We start from the raw sequence: 17,896 nt of genomic DNA on the forward strand, positions 1-17,896 counted from the left end.
TAAACATTTTAAAAAAGAAAAAAAGAGAAAACAAATTTCTGTTTCATCTGATTTGCTCAGAAAAGTCTGGGCACACTGAAAATTAGTTTAAATACAGTTTTGACAATAATTAATTCTTGATAAAAATGCTCTTACCTTATGCATATTTTCCACATATTGTTGCTGAAACTTTAAAGTTGCAGATCTAGCTCATTCAATATATGGGAAATATATGCCATGGAACTTTGTTGGAGAAAGCCCTCATCATTGTCACACCAACGAGGCAAATCAGCCTTAATTTCTGTCAGAACAGTCTGACTTTTTTTAGGCAATTTGAATAATTGCATAATTAATATGCAGTTGGAAAAAATCTTTTATTATTTATTATTTATTATTTATTATTTATTTATTTATTTATTTATTTATCAATATATGAAATTTATTGTCAAATTGGAAACCCATGGGGGAGGGGAAGAAAAAAAAAAGAGGTTAGAGTGGAAGAGCGCCAAAGCATAAGAGACTCTTAAAAACTGAGAACAAACTGAGGGTTGATGGGGGGGGTGGGAGGGAGGGGAGGGTGGGTGATGGGCATTGAGGAGGGCACCTGTTGGGATGAGCACTGGGTGTTGTCTGGAAACCAATTTGACAATAAATTTCATATATTGAAAAAAAAATTGGTTTCCATACAACACCCAGTGCTCATCCCAACAGGTGCCCTCCTCAATGCCCATCACCCACCCTCCCCTCCCTCCCACCCCCCATCAACCCTCAGTTTTGGAAGAACATCTTTTAAACCACTAAGAAATACATGATAGGATACTTCTTTGAATATAGATATTACTAGAGTCTTCAATATCGAGATTTAAATACTACAGAGGTAACATACTTTATCCATTTTATAATCAATTGTAAAACTGGGTAATAAGGCTGTTTCTCATCACCTAGTGTATGATAAACCTATGTGAACTATAACTAAAATTTTTAAGTTTATTTATTTATTCTGAGGGAGAGAGCAAGCGGGGAAGGGGCAGAGAGAGAGAGAGGGAGAGACAGAATCCCAAGGAGGTTGCACACTGGCAGCGCAGAGCCCAACATGAGGCCCAAACTCACCAAGAGAGCCCGAGATCATGACCCCAGGCAAAATCAAGAGTTGGACGCTTAACACACTGAGCCACCCAGGCACCCGTGTAACTAAAATTTTATGTTATCAAATAAGGCATTATAACGGAAAGCATGACATGCATCCTTGTGTGTTTTTCATGCTAGTGTTGTCCTTTGGGAATAAATAAATCACAGTCATGTGAATCTCAGAAATAATTTCATTAATTATACTAGGCATTATGGGCAACCTTTCCTCATGTCATTAAGAAAGAGAAATGGAAGGGGAAAGTGGGTGATGGGCATTGAGGAGGGCACCTGTTGGGATGAGCACTGGGTGTTGTATGGAAACCAATTTGACAATAAATTTCATTAAAAAAAAGAGAGAAATGGATGTACTGCTAAAATTTAATCAGTCTGTTAGCTGGCCTTTTGTTTTATAAAAGGAGGTGGAAAACATAAAACATTTTGTCAGTGAAATAGGTAATGATAATTGGAACACTTCTCGATTCAATTTGGTAAAAGTAGTTTTTAACTATTTTACAAAGTTAATTTATCTCAAAATCTTGTAAACTTTTTATTTGTTGATATTATTCAGTGTATCTTGAATGTTGGTAGCATTAGAAAATGTTCCAGATGTAAAACAATAAAGTAAAATTAAATTAAATTAAATTAAATTAAATTAAATTAAATATTGTCCAGATAATCACAAAATGATGATTGTTCTAACCTGATTCAGTTATTTGATTGTAGTTTTCCCTAGCTATTTACATGTTCTAGGCAAAAGTTTCAAGAATAACTGGCAAAATAATTGTTACGGGGAAAAATAAAAGGCTGTTTTTAAGAAAATATAAATTAAGTAATAATATTACGGCACATTAGATGTCAAATCACTCCCATGCTCTAGCATACAATATATCTGAAATCGTAATATCTCAACACAGGCTAAAATACTGATGTTTTTGAACCATGCCTCATTTCCAGCAGAAATTAGTGTGTGTACGGTAGGAAAATTCAAGTCTTAAGGAATTTCTTGATGATTTCATTAACTCACTGATGGAAGGTTTTTCCAAACTAATGATTGGTGGTGTTCCTTTATTTTGCCAACCCACTGGAGTTTTTAACTCCTGGGATTATATAGTTCAGTTGTCAGTATAAGTATTTCAGGATGAATAATGAGTATGCTTTCCTTTATAAAGTAAGTACACGAAACGTGATTGTGGAGATGGAGAGAGTGCATGACCAAAGTGTCAGGCTCTTAAGCACCTGAATGTGGAAATTAAAGATAGCCTCACCCACCCAACCCTTGGAAAGTGTGCACATCCCCAGGGGCACATGAACCCCATTTTTGTAGGCCACTCGGTTGGACTATGGTGGTAGGTAAAGAACTGGAGGAAAGTAAACAATTTTGAAAATAGTTTGAAGGTAGATTGGATAATGTTTAGGGGTGTTGAAGGAGATTATTGATGTAACTGGTATTTGTCCTGTTGCATCCACACGACTCCTGAAACAGAATGCTACGGGCACCGGTGACAGTCACAACAAAGTCTATTACAATGAGAGGCAAGGCCGACCGATCGGGACCAACACTCTTGATAAGAGTGTGGCTCCAAACAGCCGGGGTACAGAGTTTTTAAAGCCGATCACATCGTTTTATCGTTATCTGGGAACAGAACAGAGAAACAGTTCCCAGATGAGTTAGAAACAGTTATTGAATGAGGTGATTATTTTAGACTTTCTGCCGCTAAGTTGCAACCAGTGGATCTCCTTGGCCTTGTCTCTGATGCTCTTTTTTTGAGCTTTTGTTTCCTTCATTGGTAAAGCCTGATTCACAAGAGTATGAAGTATGATTTACAAGAGTAAAAGCAAGGCTGTTATCTTTTGACCTTCAGGGTCAGAACAAAGTTGTTATTTTTCAAGCTAAGCGTTAGCCTTACACTACAATTTAACCCTTACAGTCCTTCACCTTTGTCTGGCTAAATTGTGTTGTTCCTTATAGTAGTGCTTTGATACATGAAGGTGACCCATAGACCCAGAATCGAATTGGGCTCTGCAGAGATGAGGTCTGGGTATCTCAGGCATTTTTCTGGCTGAAAGTTACCTACTGGGCCCCACCTCTACTGTTACTGTAGGCTAAGGGTTGGCTACCCTTTTCAGTAGTTTCCTGCACCCTTGCACCTAGACTCACTGCCCTGTAATTGCTGAACTCCCCAAGGGTGCGGCCTGTGCCTGTCTGGGTTCTCTGTTCTCCTGAGCCTGGGCTAGTGCCTCCCTACTGGGCTAGTGCCTCGCCCACGAGAGACACTCAGAGTTAATCTTCAGGACCTCACTCTGTCCCCTGCAGTCTGCTGGAACACCAAGTACCTGTCCTGTAACCACGCTGGTGCCTTTCCTGCCAGGACACCCATGGCTGCAGGTGTGTTAGCAGGCAGCTGGGCTGAAGGAGCCGCCAGACGGCTCATCCCCGAGATTCTCGTCCTCAAGGACCTTGCAGCTGATGCAGCTGCCAAGGCTGTGGCCTCCAAGCTAGCCACCTGTGGAGGGGCGGTGCTCATGTCGACCCCGCCTGCGTCTGGGCTGCGGACTACAACTCCCAAGATCATTCGGGAGGGCGGGACCGCCTCCGTCTGTCCTGGGGGCTAGAGATGGCTAAAAGTGCGATCTTAGGAGCGTACATCTGAGAGGCAGCAACTGCGGAAACGCGGCTGCGGGTCCAGGAGGAGCTCGGGAGGCGGCTGTGGCTGCAGCTGCAGAGTGGAGCGCAAGCGCCCTGTGTGCCTGTGGAAGGCTTGGTGGCCTTCCCGAGGCTGCGGTTTTGCTGTCGTTGAGTGAGTTTGATAGCTTGTGAGGCTAAGTTACTGTCGTGGCGGCCGTGCCTTGGAGCATATGATGGCTGGATGAGAGCTTGCTGGAGGAGATCGGCGAGTCTTGGCGCTGGAGGTAAGCTGGCGCAAGGACCAAATGCACTCTGTGACTGCAGCTGCACACGGGAGCGTCCCTCTGCCCCAAATCTTGGAACCTAAATGGCTTAGTGTTGGAGCCCTAGCTGGAAGGCGTGGTGTAGAGCCACTGCTCATATGGGAAGAGTGACGTGGAGGAACCAACTCAGATAGTGGGGGCAGAGAGGAGAGCCCCTCGGGCTGCAACTGAAGGAGTGGATCAGCCCTTACCCAGACTGAGGGAGGGGAAAACCGATGCTTGGGGTTGGGAGGTGCGAAGGACTGCAAGACTGGATGTTTGGTGCAGAGAGAGCATCGGTTGCCTTGAAGATGTCAAGCCGCCACCATTCCGTAGGGGACGGTGCTGTCCAGTAGAAACATAATGCGAGGTACATGTGTGCCGTATGGGAAGTTAAAAGAAACTGGTGAAATTAACTTTAACAATGTGTTTTATTTAACCCAACATATCCAAAAGTATTATCATTTCAATGTGTGATCAATATAATAAGTTATCAGTGAAATATTTTACACTTTTTTTCTTCACTAAGTCTTCAAAATCCAGCGTGTATTTGACCTGTACAGCACATCTCAACTCACACTCAGCACATTTCAAGTGTCCATAGCCACATGACTGCATGGCTGCCCCATTGGACAGTGCAGCCCAGTGGAGCTGGGTATAGAGGGGTAGCTCAGATGTCACCTATTTCCTGGCAGTGCAAATCCTGCCTTGCCAAGGTTTCTGCTATTTAGGCTTTCAGTCATTCCTTTTATTTCATTCTGGCTTCCCCTTAGCAAGGCACTGCCATGTCTCTTATCTCATTTTGAACTCCAGTGCCTGTAAGGCAAGTAGGATAGGTGATAACACTATTTCATGGGTGAGAAGTATCCAATCCAAGGTGAGTTTTTATCTTACCTTGCTGCAGGAAGGGCCAGAGTCTCTCACGGTTTCTTCCTCTTCTTCCAGCACTACCTTCCCAGGACTCTGCTCTTACCCCGGAAGGATGACCCAGAAGAAGAGGGTGTTTAGAGGTGAGCTGGGATTTCTTTTTCCTCTCTGAAAGGCCCCCTCAGTTCTTAGGGAGAGAGGGTATTATCGTCCCTGCCCTGCAGTGTCTCTGCCAAGCCAGTTTCCTTCAGGAGCTTGAGCCTCAGACTCCTCATAGATTTCCCATCTTGGAAGAAGATGGAACCCATAGGACACCTTTCTTCAGTTTTCTCTTCTCCACCCACCATTTAATCATTCATCACACCTTTGAGATCTACTCTGTGCCTCAGCGTTCTCTACTATGTGGGACCCAGTCCCGAGCATGAGGGAACTTAGGGACTGTTGGGGGAGAGAGAACAGGACAAGATCTGAGTATGAAACGATGAAATAATAAGAAACTGCATGATTAACTACCCATATCAGAAGTTTAAACAGGAAGTACTCTGGGGAAAAACAGAAGGAGAAATTTAAGCTGCATTTGGAGATGTAGAAATGACAGGGTGTTTCCAGGCTAGAGGAGAGTATGACAAAGGCTCAGGGACAGAAACGAACAGATTTTCCAAGGACTAATGAGAAGATAGGCTGGAGTAGAAGGTGTGTGAGGGCATAAATCAAAGTTTATATGTAAGAAGAAACGCAGGTGGTGTTTACACTCTTGTAAAAACATTACCGTGACAAAATATATATAACACAGAAGTTACCATTCTAACCATTGTTATGTGTATAGCTCAGTTACACTGAGCACATCCACATTGTTGTGCGGCCACCACCACTGTCCATCCCCAGAACTTTTTCATCCTCCCAAACTCTGTGTCTCTATTAAACATTAACTCCGCATCTCAGTAACCACCATTTGACTCTCTTGTCTCTATGATCTTGCTCTAGTAAGTGGAATCTATAGTATGTGTCCTTTTGTGTCTGGTTTTTTTCATTAGGCATAACGTCCTCCAGGTTGGTGTGTATATTGTTGGTAGTCAGCTTCGCTGGGCCTTACTGCGTGTGCATCAGGAAGCTGGGAAACATTTAGTATTTTAGGGAAAGTCTATAGGGTGTTTAGAGGAGGGAAGACCCAAAGTGACCTGATGTGGTTTTGTGTGTGTATGCGGGGTTTTTTTTGTTTGTTTGTTTTTGTTTTGTTTTGTTTTGTTTTGTTTTAGCTCAAAGGCTGTCACAACCACAGCCCTTATTACCTAAATGAGAAGCCTTTAGCGGGCCTCAGGAAGCCCTCCAAGAATCCATCGTTTTACACATAAGAAGGGTTTCAAAGATCTAATTTCCAGGCCGTTGGCACTGTGTAAAAGAGAAAAGGCCCCCACTTTTTCCTGGGCAGTTGCCTCAAGTAGTCAGTCATGGATTCCTGAAGGGTTTCCTGTAGTCCACTAACGAGGCACAACCTGGTCAGGCAGAGACCTGGAGGAAATGGCTGCTTTTTGGTGCCAGCTAGTTGTTTTTGACTGGATGCAAGAAAACAGGCAGAAGAGAGTTTAGTCTTTTACTGTTGTATTAGCCACAATAAAGAAGGTGTTTATTCCCTGTGATTTTAGGTCAATTTTCAAATTAAGAAGTTTAGGTCAATTTTCAAAGTAGCAGGTTTTTTTTTAATTTCACATTGCATATAATTTCAGATCTACAAATCTAATATCAGTGCAACTCTTCTCAAGACCAGGGAAGTGGATTTAGAGCCAAAAATAAATGAATAGATTTCAAGTTTTGTTTATATCCATTTCTTGTGTTGGACATGTGAATTGTCACAAGGTTTTCAGAGACTCTGAGATCTAAATAAGACTATTGCTTTCCATACTTTAGGCTTATTTGTTAAACATGATTTACATACCTGAGACACAGAATTTGAGAGAGAAGCAGCTTAAAGGAATCAGCTCTTTCACAGATATGAGAGTAAACAGGGTTCAGTTGCATTTTCTAGTCAGAGCATAAACCTTTGTAGTCTTTATTGTCCACATTATATAAAACTGTATTGTTTGCCTTTAGAATGTGATGTGAGCATTGGGTTGTGTGGTATAAACATATTAGCTGATATCGACCTTGCAGCACCAACCATAGTCTTTCCTTCTTGGGACTGGTTTGCTTGGAGGCACAGGGACTGACACCTGCTCTGTTTGCCTGTGGGGTACTGACCTTGCTGAATCCTGGCCTGCTTGCTCATCTGCCCTGTCAGCCCCTGTAGAAATGCCCGTGACTCAACAATGCAGACTCTGACAAAGTCACCTCCTCTAGAAGCTTCACTCTGCAAACTCGTTTCCCTCTGGGAACACTAACATCCAGATTCTCTCCTGCCCTGTTGGCAAGGCACATAAATCCCTTCAGGGGCTCAGCTGTCTGAACCAAGATCCCTGGCCTCTGGCTGCTTCTCAGGGAACTGTCCATATATTTTCATTCCCTGATTTGTAAAAAGTTGATATAGAGTTAAATGATTGCTGTTTTTACATTTCAAGATCTTTCTGTATAGTGTTTTAAAAATCTTGCTTTAATAATTTTATTTTATTTTATGTTCATTTTTGAGAGAGACGGAGAGAGAGAAAACATGCAGGCAGAGGGGCAGAGAGAGAGGGAGACAGAGGATCTGAAGCAGGCTCTGCACTGTCAACGCAAAGTCTGATGTGGGGCTCAAACGCACCAACCTTGAGACCATGACCTGAGCTGATTTCCGACACTTAACAGGCTGAGCCACCCAGGTGCCCCTATTATTTTATCTTTTAAAAAACTACTTGAAAAATTATAACAATCGCCTTTTGAGACTTTTAATCCTAATACTTAAATTTGTTAAACTTTCAGATCACATTAATGGTTATGGAAGGGGGGGGGGTACATCTAGGAATCCATCAAACTAATTCCTTCTTCATTTACAGTCAAAAGAAATTGCTTTAATGTTATTATAACAACATTAAGAAAAACTACCAGAGGTCATCAGGAAAGCACCCATGATCTCACTGTTCAATGTGATTAACTTTATTTTGTCTGTATTCCCTTTCAGGGGGCTCAGAAGTATACATAGGCACTTCTTAGCTCTGTCACTTGCATGCTAGGTGCTAAGCAAGTTCTAGAACCACTCTGAATGCATTTCTGTTGTGAAAGGATATAAGAGGTATATACCTCACAGGGTTGTTGTGAAGGTTTCACAGCCTACTATATGTAACTTCTGACCATGGTGCCTAGCATGTGTAGATAATCAACAAATATTATTTTCATTCCTGCTTCCTCTTATTCTTAGAAACTTCTGCTATTCCCAAAGGAATAACAGGCTCCTTGGGAATTCACCACTCTTCCACTCTCAAGAATATGGCTCTGGTAACTGTGCAGCAGAACCAGTGTGTTCTCAGGTACCAAGTCATGTACCATTTCTAGATATTGGTGGCCATTCCAGGCCCCAAGTATGGTCACATTATCTCTTGTCTAGGAGTTGTCTGACTTCCATCCATTTTCCTGTACTCCCAAAGCCTTTCCATTCTGGTACCTGACCCCCCTTTTATAGTCTTTGTTTGTGTCTCTGGAGCACAAGACCTCCTGCTCCTTCTAGATGTTGTGACGTGCTTTAGGCCATTCCCTCCTACTTTTTACTCAAAACTCTTCTCTTCCATGATGGCATCTGTGGTAAATCCAGCCCACTGTGCTCTTTCACTTGAATAATTGTCCCCAAAGCAGATTCTTTACCTTAAAGCTTTCCTGTCATTTGGTACACTATTGCTTGCTGGGTTTTTTAATCATTAAACAAGATATTAAAGCAACACTAACGTATCTTTTCTTGTAGAAGAAAAGAAACTGTTTATAACTCTATTACTCAACAAGACTTATTTCAAATTTGTGTATTTCCTTCTAATCTTTGTCCATTTGTACATCTATTTTGTTATATCATATCACCTTTTCCACTTATGCATGTAAAGAGGTTCTAGATGTGTTATAATTTTTTTAAAGTTTTATTTATTTTGAGAGAGAGAGAGAGAGAGAGAGAGAGAGAGAGAGAGACAGCGATCAGGAGAGGAGCAGAGAGAGAGAGTGAGAGAGAGAGAATCCCAAGCAGGCTCCATACTATCAGCATGGAGCCTGACACGGGGCTTGAACTCACGAACCGTGAGACCATGACCTGAGCCAAAATCAAGAGTTGTACACCTAACCAATTGAGCCCCCTAGACCCCCCCAAGATGTTTTAAATCCCCAAGGAGACAGTGAGGATATTTTTAAGACCAGATGGTCATTACCTTTGAACTTGAATGTGTTTGAAAGCAACTACAAAAGCGTTGGAAACATAAAAGAGCATAGTAACATATGTATTCGGAGAACAGTGAAAAGGACAGTTTTCCTGGAGTATGGAGTCTATGTGGGCAGGAGTTGGAGTAGATGAGGACAGACAGGTAGGTCAGGTCCAGGTTGGTAAAGGTCTGGAATATCACCTGAAGGAATGTGGTTTCATCTTTGAAGGAGTGCTTGCAGAGGATTTTAAAAAATAAACGTGCTGGGCCTAGGTTTGCTTTTCAGAATGGCCACTCTGGTGTAGACAATGGAATGGTAGAACATGAGATTAGAGGTGGCAGTAAATCCAGTTCTAAAACAATCACAGTAATCCAGCAGAAGGCTGTGGCAGTGGGGATGCCTCCCTACAAAGCAATGGCAGTTGAAGGGGCTTGAACTACTGTTGTAAGGATTTCTGGTGCCATGGGCCAAATGTGGGAACTGTCCCCTACAAGTCTTACCCTCCCTTAAAGACCACTTCCTTCATAAAGCCACTCTCAATCCATTATCACTACCCCCACCATACCCCACCCCCATCTCTCTTCCTTCTCTGTGGCTCCAGCAGGCTGTATGCTCTCTACAATAAAACTAATCATTTGACTTTGTAATCAGGGCATTCATTCTCAAATTGTTTGTTTGTTTTTTCTTTTTATATCCATTCATATTTTTTAATTGAGATTCAAGTTAGTTAACATATAGTGTAGTATTGGTTTCAGGAGTAGAATATAGTGATTCATCACTTATATATAACACCCAGTGCTCATCCCAACAAGTGCCCTCCTTAATGCCCATCACCCATCTAGCCCATCCACCCTCCCACCTCCCCACTATCAACCCTCAGTTTTTTCTTTGTATTTAAGGGTCTTTTACGGTTTGCCTCCCTCTCTGCTTTTATCTTATTTTTGCTTCCCTTCCTCTATATTCATCTATTGTGTTTCTTAAATTCCACATATGAGTGAAATGATGATATTTGTCTTTCTCAGATTGACTTATTTAGTTTAGCATAATACACTCTAGTTCCATCCACATTGTTGCAAATGGCAAGATTTAATTCTTTTTCATCACTGAGTAATATTCCAGTGTGTGTGTGTGTGTGTGTGTGCGTGTGTGTGTGTGTGTGTATCCATTCATCATCAGTTGATGGACATTTGGGCTCTTTCCATACTTTGGCTATTGTTATAGCATTGCTATAAATATTGGGGTGCATGTGCTCCTTCATATCAGTATTTTTAAATCCTTTGCATAAATACCTGGTAGTGCAATTGCTGGGTCATAGGGTAGCTCTATTTTTGAACTTTTTTTTTTTTTAATTTTTTTTTTCAATGTTTATTTATTTTTGGGACAGAGAGAGACAGCATGAACGGGGGAGGGGCAGAGAAAGAGGGAGACACAGAATCGGAAACAGGCTCCAGGCTGTGAGCCATCAGCCCAGAGCCCGACGCGGGGCTCGAACTCACTGACTGCAAGATCGTGACCTGGTTGAAGTCGGACGCTTAACCGACTGCGCCACCCAGGCGCCCCTATTTTTGAACTTTTTGAGGAACCTCCATACTGTTCTCCAGAGTGGCTGCACCAGTTTGCATTCCCACCAACAGTGCAAAAGGTGCTGGGAAAACTGGACAGTAGCATGCAGAAGAATGAAACTGGACCACTTTCTACACCATACACAAAAATAAATTCAAAATGGGTGAAAGACCTAAATGTAATATAGGAAACCATCAGAATTCTGGAGGAGAAAACAGTCAGCAACTTCTTTGACCTCAGCTACAGCAACTTCTTACTAGACATGTCTCTGGAGGCAAAGGAAACAAAAGCAGAAATGAACTACTGGGACCTCATCAAGATAAAAAGCTTCTGCACAGCAGAGGAAACAATCAGAAAAACTAAAAGGCAACTGACCAAATGGCAGAAGATATTTGCAAATGACATTTTGGATAAAGGGTTAGTATCCAAAGTCTATAAAGAACTTATCAAACTCAACACCCCAAAATCAAATTGTTTTAATTATTCTCCTGACAATTATTTATTGAGCAGGCAGAGATCTGGGGCTGGAAGGGATTAGAATTGGGAGTCCTCAGCATATACCACGGGGCAAATCAAGCCAGTTCCTTGCTGCTGAATTTCCTATCTCCACCATGCCCAGCATGTAGGGGCTCATTGGAATCTGCTTTAAGTGTTTTCTTCCCGATTAAATGACTTTCTTCTTGAGAGACATGTGTCCACTCTTTTTTTGTAGTTTCCATGGAGTAAAACACTCAGCTAGACATACACTAGGTGCTCAGTAGGCATCGGACTTGGAGCCGAGGAGACCTTCCTGTCCATCTTCTCTTCCTACAATGCTACCAACTCCAGCCTTCCCCAAGGAGGCTCATGGTAAGTAGGAATGGTTTGGGTCTTTTAGGAGTCTGTAATATTCACAGATGTGCCCTCAGACTTTTGTCAAGAGGGTGGTAGTTAGCTGGCGCCTGCTCAGCAGGATGTGGGTAAGGATGGGACACCAGCGAAGTACAAGACCCTGATCTCCCTCGGTAAGGACAGCATTCCTTCTCTGGACCCTATGAGCCGGGGCTGGAGAGCCAGGGCTCTGATTTGTGTTTCTTATGGAGCCAGAAACAGATCGTTTCTGTTTCTGTTTTCTGTTGCAAGACCTGTGACAAATGGAGTTGTTGATAAACTTCCTTATGGTGCTCAGAGACTTTGGTCTCTCTGTCCTCTGATCTTCTAGGTCAGGGGTTTTCCTATCACATTCCATTGGAGATGACCAGATTTCCATTCTATCTGGGAAGGCAAAGCTAGTTGTTCCTTGCAGCTGAGAGTTTCCCACTCCTGCCCCCATACCCATCCTCCTTCCTTTCCTCCTGTCCTTCTTGGAAGTCACATTGGACCCTGTGGAGATATTCTTGGTACCACCGTGTGGTGTCCTAGAGTACCTTTTCCTCCTGGAAGCCAAGTGATTGGAATGGATCTGTGGGACACCATTGTGACCCTAGCACAAATATCTAAGTCCCCTTTATTTTTCAAAAACCAGGGATTCCAATTCCCAAACCAGACATGATTTCCCAGTTAGAGCAGCAGAGGAATCATGGATGCTTAAAGGAGAAGGGCCATGAAGCCTCTGTCTAGGTGAGTGAGTGAAAGCCAAGTAAGTTGATATCCTTCTGGTTAGCAAAAGCGTGCAAGGCCTTTTTCACTTTCCGGTAGTGAGAGCAGTTTTATGTTTATTTTGTATCCCCCATGGGAGGTACTCATACCTGATCCATTCAGAGAAAGTGAAAACTGACCATTTGGAGACCCTGGATTGAAGTAAGGTTTGCAATTCTAGCTCTGAGAAGAAAAATGAACATTTTAAGAATTCTAAATGCTGTGTGGTGTTTTTGTTGGCCTCTGCTACCTACTCACATTCAGCATTCATAACTCTGTGTGAGGTGTTCCCAATTGCATTCTCCTTCACAGGACGTTTACATTCCAGTCAAAAGAATAGCGTGTTTAATAATGGCAAGTTGAGGGGCGCCTGGGTGGCTCAGTTGGTTGAGCGTCCGACTTCGACTCAGGTCACGATCTCACAGTGTGTGAGTTTGAGCCCTGTGTCAGGCTCTGTGCTGACAGCTTGGAGCCCAGAGCCTGCTTTGGATTCCGTGTCTCCCTCTCTCTCCCTGCCCCTCCTTCACTCACACTCGCTCTCTCTCTCTCTCTCTCTCTCTCTCAAAAATAAATAAGCATTTAAATTTTTTTTTAAATTAAGGCAAGTTGACCCCAAAGAAAGGGTGGAAGTAGGGTGACAACGAAAACTATTTGTTGCATTTTGTGTTTTTTTAAAAAGACATTCATTCATTTAACAAATAGATTTTTTTACCCAGATTGGCCTATGACAAAGATAATATGTGCTCAAAAAAAAAATGAGAGAGACATCCAGAAGAAAACACAAATGTCTTGAAAGCCTAACTCCCAGAGCCAATCACCGTCAACCTTTGTATAAGCATTCTTCTGATCCCTTTCTTCCCACACAACTACTTGTGGAGATGTGGCTACTCTGAGGTACGTGCTGTGATCCTTTACCTGCCATTTGGCCTTCATAGTGTGGTGTGGACAGCTCTCCGTGTCATTGCATATATATGTGTAGCTGGGTATTCATCCCCTTCAGTGGCTGCATAGCATTGCACTTTACCAGCATGTTGTCCTCTATTTACCCCAGTCCACTATTGATAACGAGGTTGTTTCCAGATTTACATTATTCTATGCAACACCAAAGTCAAATAACCTTCTGTTACATCTTTGCAAACTTGTCAGGCTATCTTTTATGGATAAATTCCTCGCAGTGGCATTGATGGAGCAAATGGTGACGTTCAAGTCATCTAAAATACGCTGTTTCCTTTAAACTCATGATACTCCTGAATCATTTTTAACTAAAAGCCAAATGCAGTGAATTGATCTTAGAAAAGTAATTGACAACATTTTCTAAAAGCTTCCCCAGGCCTGTGAGGGAGATTGATGATACTGGGATGTGGGGTTCCCTTTAACTTCTTCATTTTCACCCAAGTCTCTATTGTGTTCACTTCTTCTGTGCCTCCCTCACAGATTGATGACTTTCCCCATTTTAGAACTGAACCCCTTAGCATTCACCATTTGTATTTTAGGTCGTCTCAAATTAGTACACAGGTAATGGCAACAGATAATAACAATAGCAAACACTTGTATGGCATGTACAGTGTGTCAGGCATGCAGTGGTATGTACTTTTCAAATATAGCTGAGTTCATCTTATAAAAAGTCTTAGGTAGAAATTGCCAACATCTTCATTTCACTGGTGAAGAAACGTAGGCCCTAAAAGACTAAATGATTTGTTCAAATTCAGACAGCAAATATGTGGTTGAGCCAGGAATAAAACCTGTGCAGTTTGGCTCCAGAAGCTTACAGGTTCATCTAAGCCAATGTGCCTTCCCTTGCCAGCTCACAAAGGTGGTAGACACAGGTGCTCCATGCCCTAGCTACTCAACTTCTGTGAGCAGCCAGTCATAATCCCCTCCTCCCCCAGCATCTCAGTTGAATTAAGATGTGGAAGTTACCTGTGTTCATTTGGTAGGATGTAAGCCTCTTGTGTTTGAATGAACCCTCTAGAACTAATACAAGATCCTGCTTTCTACATCTCTCTTTCCCCTCCCTATTGTTCAAGGCCAAGTTCACCATACTCATTCTGGAACAAAAGTCTCTTCTGGTTCCTTATTCAAGGCAGTGGGCAATTTTGCATAGGACCTTGATTCTTTCATGCAGTTCTAAACTTCAGGGCTGGAGGAAACTGGGATTTCTCCCTTCCTTGTTTGTAAATAATGTCTCTTGTTGGCAGAGTTTGTTTTAATCATAAAAGTATGTTGTGTTGGTTGCAGAAAAAAATTTTAACAGGCAGAAAAGTATAAAGAAGCAAATAAAATCACTTGTTAGAGGAAAGCACTATTAATGTTTTTAGTGTATTTCCTTCCATTATTTTTTATATACACATGTAAGTATATATGTACTTATACATTATAACTACAAAAGATTATGGTCATGTATACTGGTTTTTGTTTGATTTTATAATCATAACCAGTTTTACAAATCATTAAAAAATCTTTAGGGGTGCCTTGGTGGTTCAGCCGGTTAAGCGTCCAACTCTTGGTTTCAGTTCAGGTCACAAGGTTTGAGTTCAAGCCCTGCATCAAGCTCTCCACTGACAGTGCAGAGCCTGCTTGGGATTTTCTCTCTCTCCTTCTCTCTCTGCTCTTCCCGAGCATTCTCTCTCTCTCAAAAATAAATAAATAAACTCTTAAAAAAAGTTAAAAAATTCTTCAAAATCATGATATTTAATGACTATTTCATCATCTAGATATATAATTACTTTAATCATTTATGTGTTCTGGGAAATTTTAATTTTTTCCCTTTTCACTTACACTGTTATGAACATCTTTGCATTTAAATGTCTCTCCACAGCTCTGTTTTTTCCCTCTAGAATAACTAGAAGAGGAATTTTCATGGTACTTGATTTGTGTTATGAATTGCTTGTCAAAAAGCTTTCCAGTTTACATTCTTGTAGAAGTATATGAGAATGCATATGTCCCTATACCCTGCCAGCATGTACTGTAGTTTTTAAAATCTCTGCCAATTTGAAAAGGGGAAAAACGGTTTTAATTTTGAACTTTTTTTTCAAGTGCTTATTGGCCATTTATTGTTTTATTCCCCTGTTCCCTCAGGCTCCCCTTTTAATGACAGGGGATCTGGCGAACCATAGACCCTTAACCTGGATATTTGGATTCTCTTACTCCTTCTAGTTTCCTCTTTAAAGCATGCCCTTCTGCTTGCACTCTGAAGCCCATCCTAATTTGTCCTCATGCCCTTGTCCCCATAATTATTATGTCTTCTCTCCCTTCAGCAACTTCATCCTTTCCTCTTGAAGTCATGCATTCTCTGCCTTCCATCAGAATCAGAACTTCATACTTACTCCTATTCCCTTTTCTAGTATATGAAGTGTGAAGGAATTTGTCAAATTCCTCCAATGTGTACTTAACATGTGACCCCTGCTCCTGAAGGAGGTCCCCATTGGCTGGCCCTCATCCTTGTTCTCTTGTGCTTCTCTATGTTGGACAGTGCATATTTTCTTAAAAACACTTGCTTTGTGTCATTGTGCTACACTCCCAGTAGCTTTGGCTACTTCCGGGCCTCTTCCAAATGCTCCTTGGTTCCTTTCTCTTCACTAACTGTGTGTTTCACATTACATAGCTGCTAATCACTTGGTTCACTTAAGACACGTAGACCTTTTAGTGATTGCCTTGTAATGATTGAATGTTGTCGCCAGTGGGGCAGCTCAGACAGTAAATTCTGGGAGCTGTGGCCCTCAGGGTTGTATATTTGGAGGAGGGAGTTCCTGCCTCCTTGCTTAAGTTTCCTTGCCAAAATACGGTACAAAACTGAACTCTATTCATTAAAGCAAACTAAAACTTAGGTACTAACACAATGCCACCATAGGTTTCCTTCACAACAAACTTCATGTTTACAAATTGTTTTTCATCTATTTTTGACTGGGGTTCACTTGATGCCAGAATTTCACACTTCTCCTAGTGCTACAACATAGAACTCTAGACTGTAGAGTCACCAAGTCACTGTGGCGTCAAAATAAACAAACAAATGGTTTAGAAAGAGACTACAGGTGGTATACACATGCACACATATGTACAATATAAATGAAGGAAACATCAGTCATCACCATGGAGGGATGATTCAGAGATGGTATCAGAACATTTAGCAATTTGGAGGAAAACAGAGCAGATCGTTAACACATGGCGTACTCTAAAATATGTATCCACAGGATTAAAGGCTAAATGTAAAGACAAATATTAGAATAAAATACCAGTGAGTACTTACATCGGCTCTGGATAGGAAAGAATATTCTGAGCTTAAAAACAGTGAAAACAGGGGTGCCTGGGTGGCTCAGTCGGTTAAGCGTCCGACATCAGCTCAGGTCATGATCTCATAGTTCGTGGGTTTGAGCCCCACATCGGGCTCTGTGCTGACAGCTCGGAGCCCGGAGCCTGCTTCAGATTCTGTGTCTCCCTCTCTCTCTGCCCCTCCCCCCCCTTTCAAAAATAAATAAACATTAAAAAGTTAAAAAAAGAAACAAAGACTTAAAGAACAGAGGTACATGGTTAATAGTGCTAAAGAAAAAAGCCAAAACATGAAATTGCACACATAAATAGCATAGCCTTAACTATGAAAACAAAACAAAACAAACAACAACTAAAAGTAACATCAATTCTCATTACATGCCAGGCACTGGGTTGAGCAACTGGGCCTGCGCTCTCTCCAAGAGTCCTCAGAGGAGCCCTGGCGGGAGGTGGGCACTGTTGTGGCCCCTCTTCTCCAGATGAGAACTGGGTGCAGAAAGATGCAGAGATTTGCTCAAAGTCCCACAGCCCCTCAGTGGATGTGCTGGGATTCTAGGTCAGGCTGGCAAGACCACACAGCCCGGCCCCTGGAAACAACGGAAAGAACCTCGAGGCATGTGGGTAGCAGTGACGGTCCCGGAAGCAGAGCCGACGGACACGCGGCAGATTGCTAATGGTGACAGCCCTGAGAAATAGCTGAATGAAAGACATACCGCACATGGGGAGCAGTGATGGATGCTCCCTGGGTGGGGAGTATGTGGTGCTTCTGCCATCAAAGCAAAAACTCAAGAACGTCGATGTCTTTTTAAAGCCTCCAAGAAAGAGGTTGGATGTACATGTGTCACATACTCACGGCAACTGCATGCTTATGAGATGCGATGATGGTGAATTCTCAGCTTCTCTTCTGAAGCCTTTAGTCAAGCGTGCACTCCTAGACACAGTGGCAGAAGAGACCCAGTGGGGTGTGCCCTAGTCTTCACCTCCCACATGCTCCTAGGCATGGCCCTGTTGCCAGCTTTCTGCTGGGGCAGGTGTTGGAATGTCTCTCTGGCGTCCCCTGGGATGTCATCCCTTCCCTGTCTTGGGGCCCTACTGGGTGTCTCCTTGTGCACCATTTTTTTGTGCACACCACCTGCTCACTCTTAGCCAGGTCAAACTTGTTGCACACATGGTACCCTGGTCCAAGCATGATGACAAGCAAGGGTGGCCAGGACCCCTGGAAATGGAAAGGAAGAGAGCAACA

At 42.4% G+C, this 17,896-nt stretch overlaps 1 protein-coding gene across 1 annotated transcript in view; it reads left to right on the plus strand.

Moving 5' to 3' along the window:
• Nucleotides 1-3,725: 3,725 nt before the first annotated feature.
• Nucleotides 3,726-17,896, plus strand: part of LOC123378916 (synaptonemal complex protein 3-like) — a 71,055-nt gene continuing 56,884 nt past the window's right edge. Inside the window, exons 1-2 of the mRNA XM_045051669.1 lie at nt 3,726-4,017; nt 4,981-5,045. The gene's annotated coding sequence lies outside the window, so the exon portion shown is untranslated. The remainder of the gene's footprint in view (nt 4,018-4,980; nt 5,046-17,896) is intronic.

Source organism: Felis catus (assembly GCF_018350175.1).
Source record: "Felis catus isolate Fca126 chromosome X unlocalized genomic scaffold, F.catus_Fca126_mat1.0 chrX_random_Un_scaffold_70, whole genome shotgun sequence".
NCBI lineage: Eukaryota > Metazoa > Chordata > Mammalia > Carnivora > Felidae > Felis > Felis catus.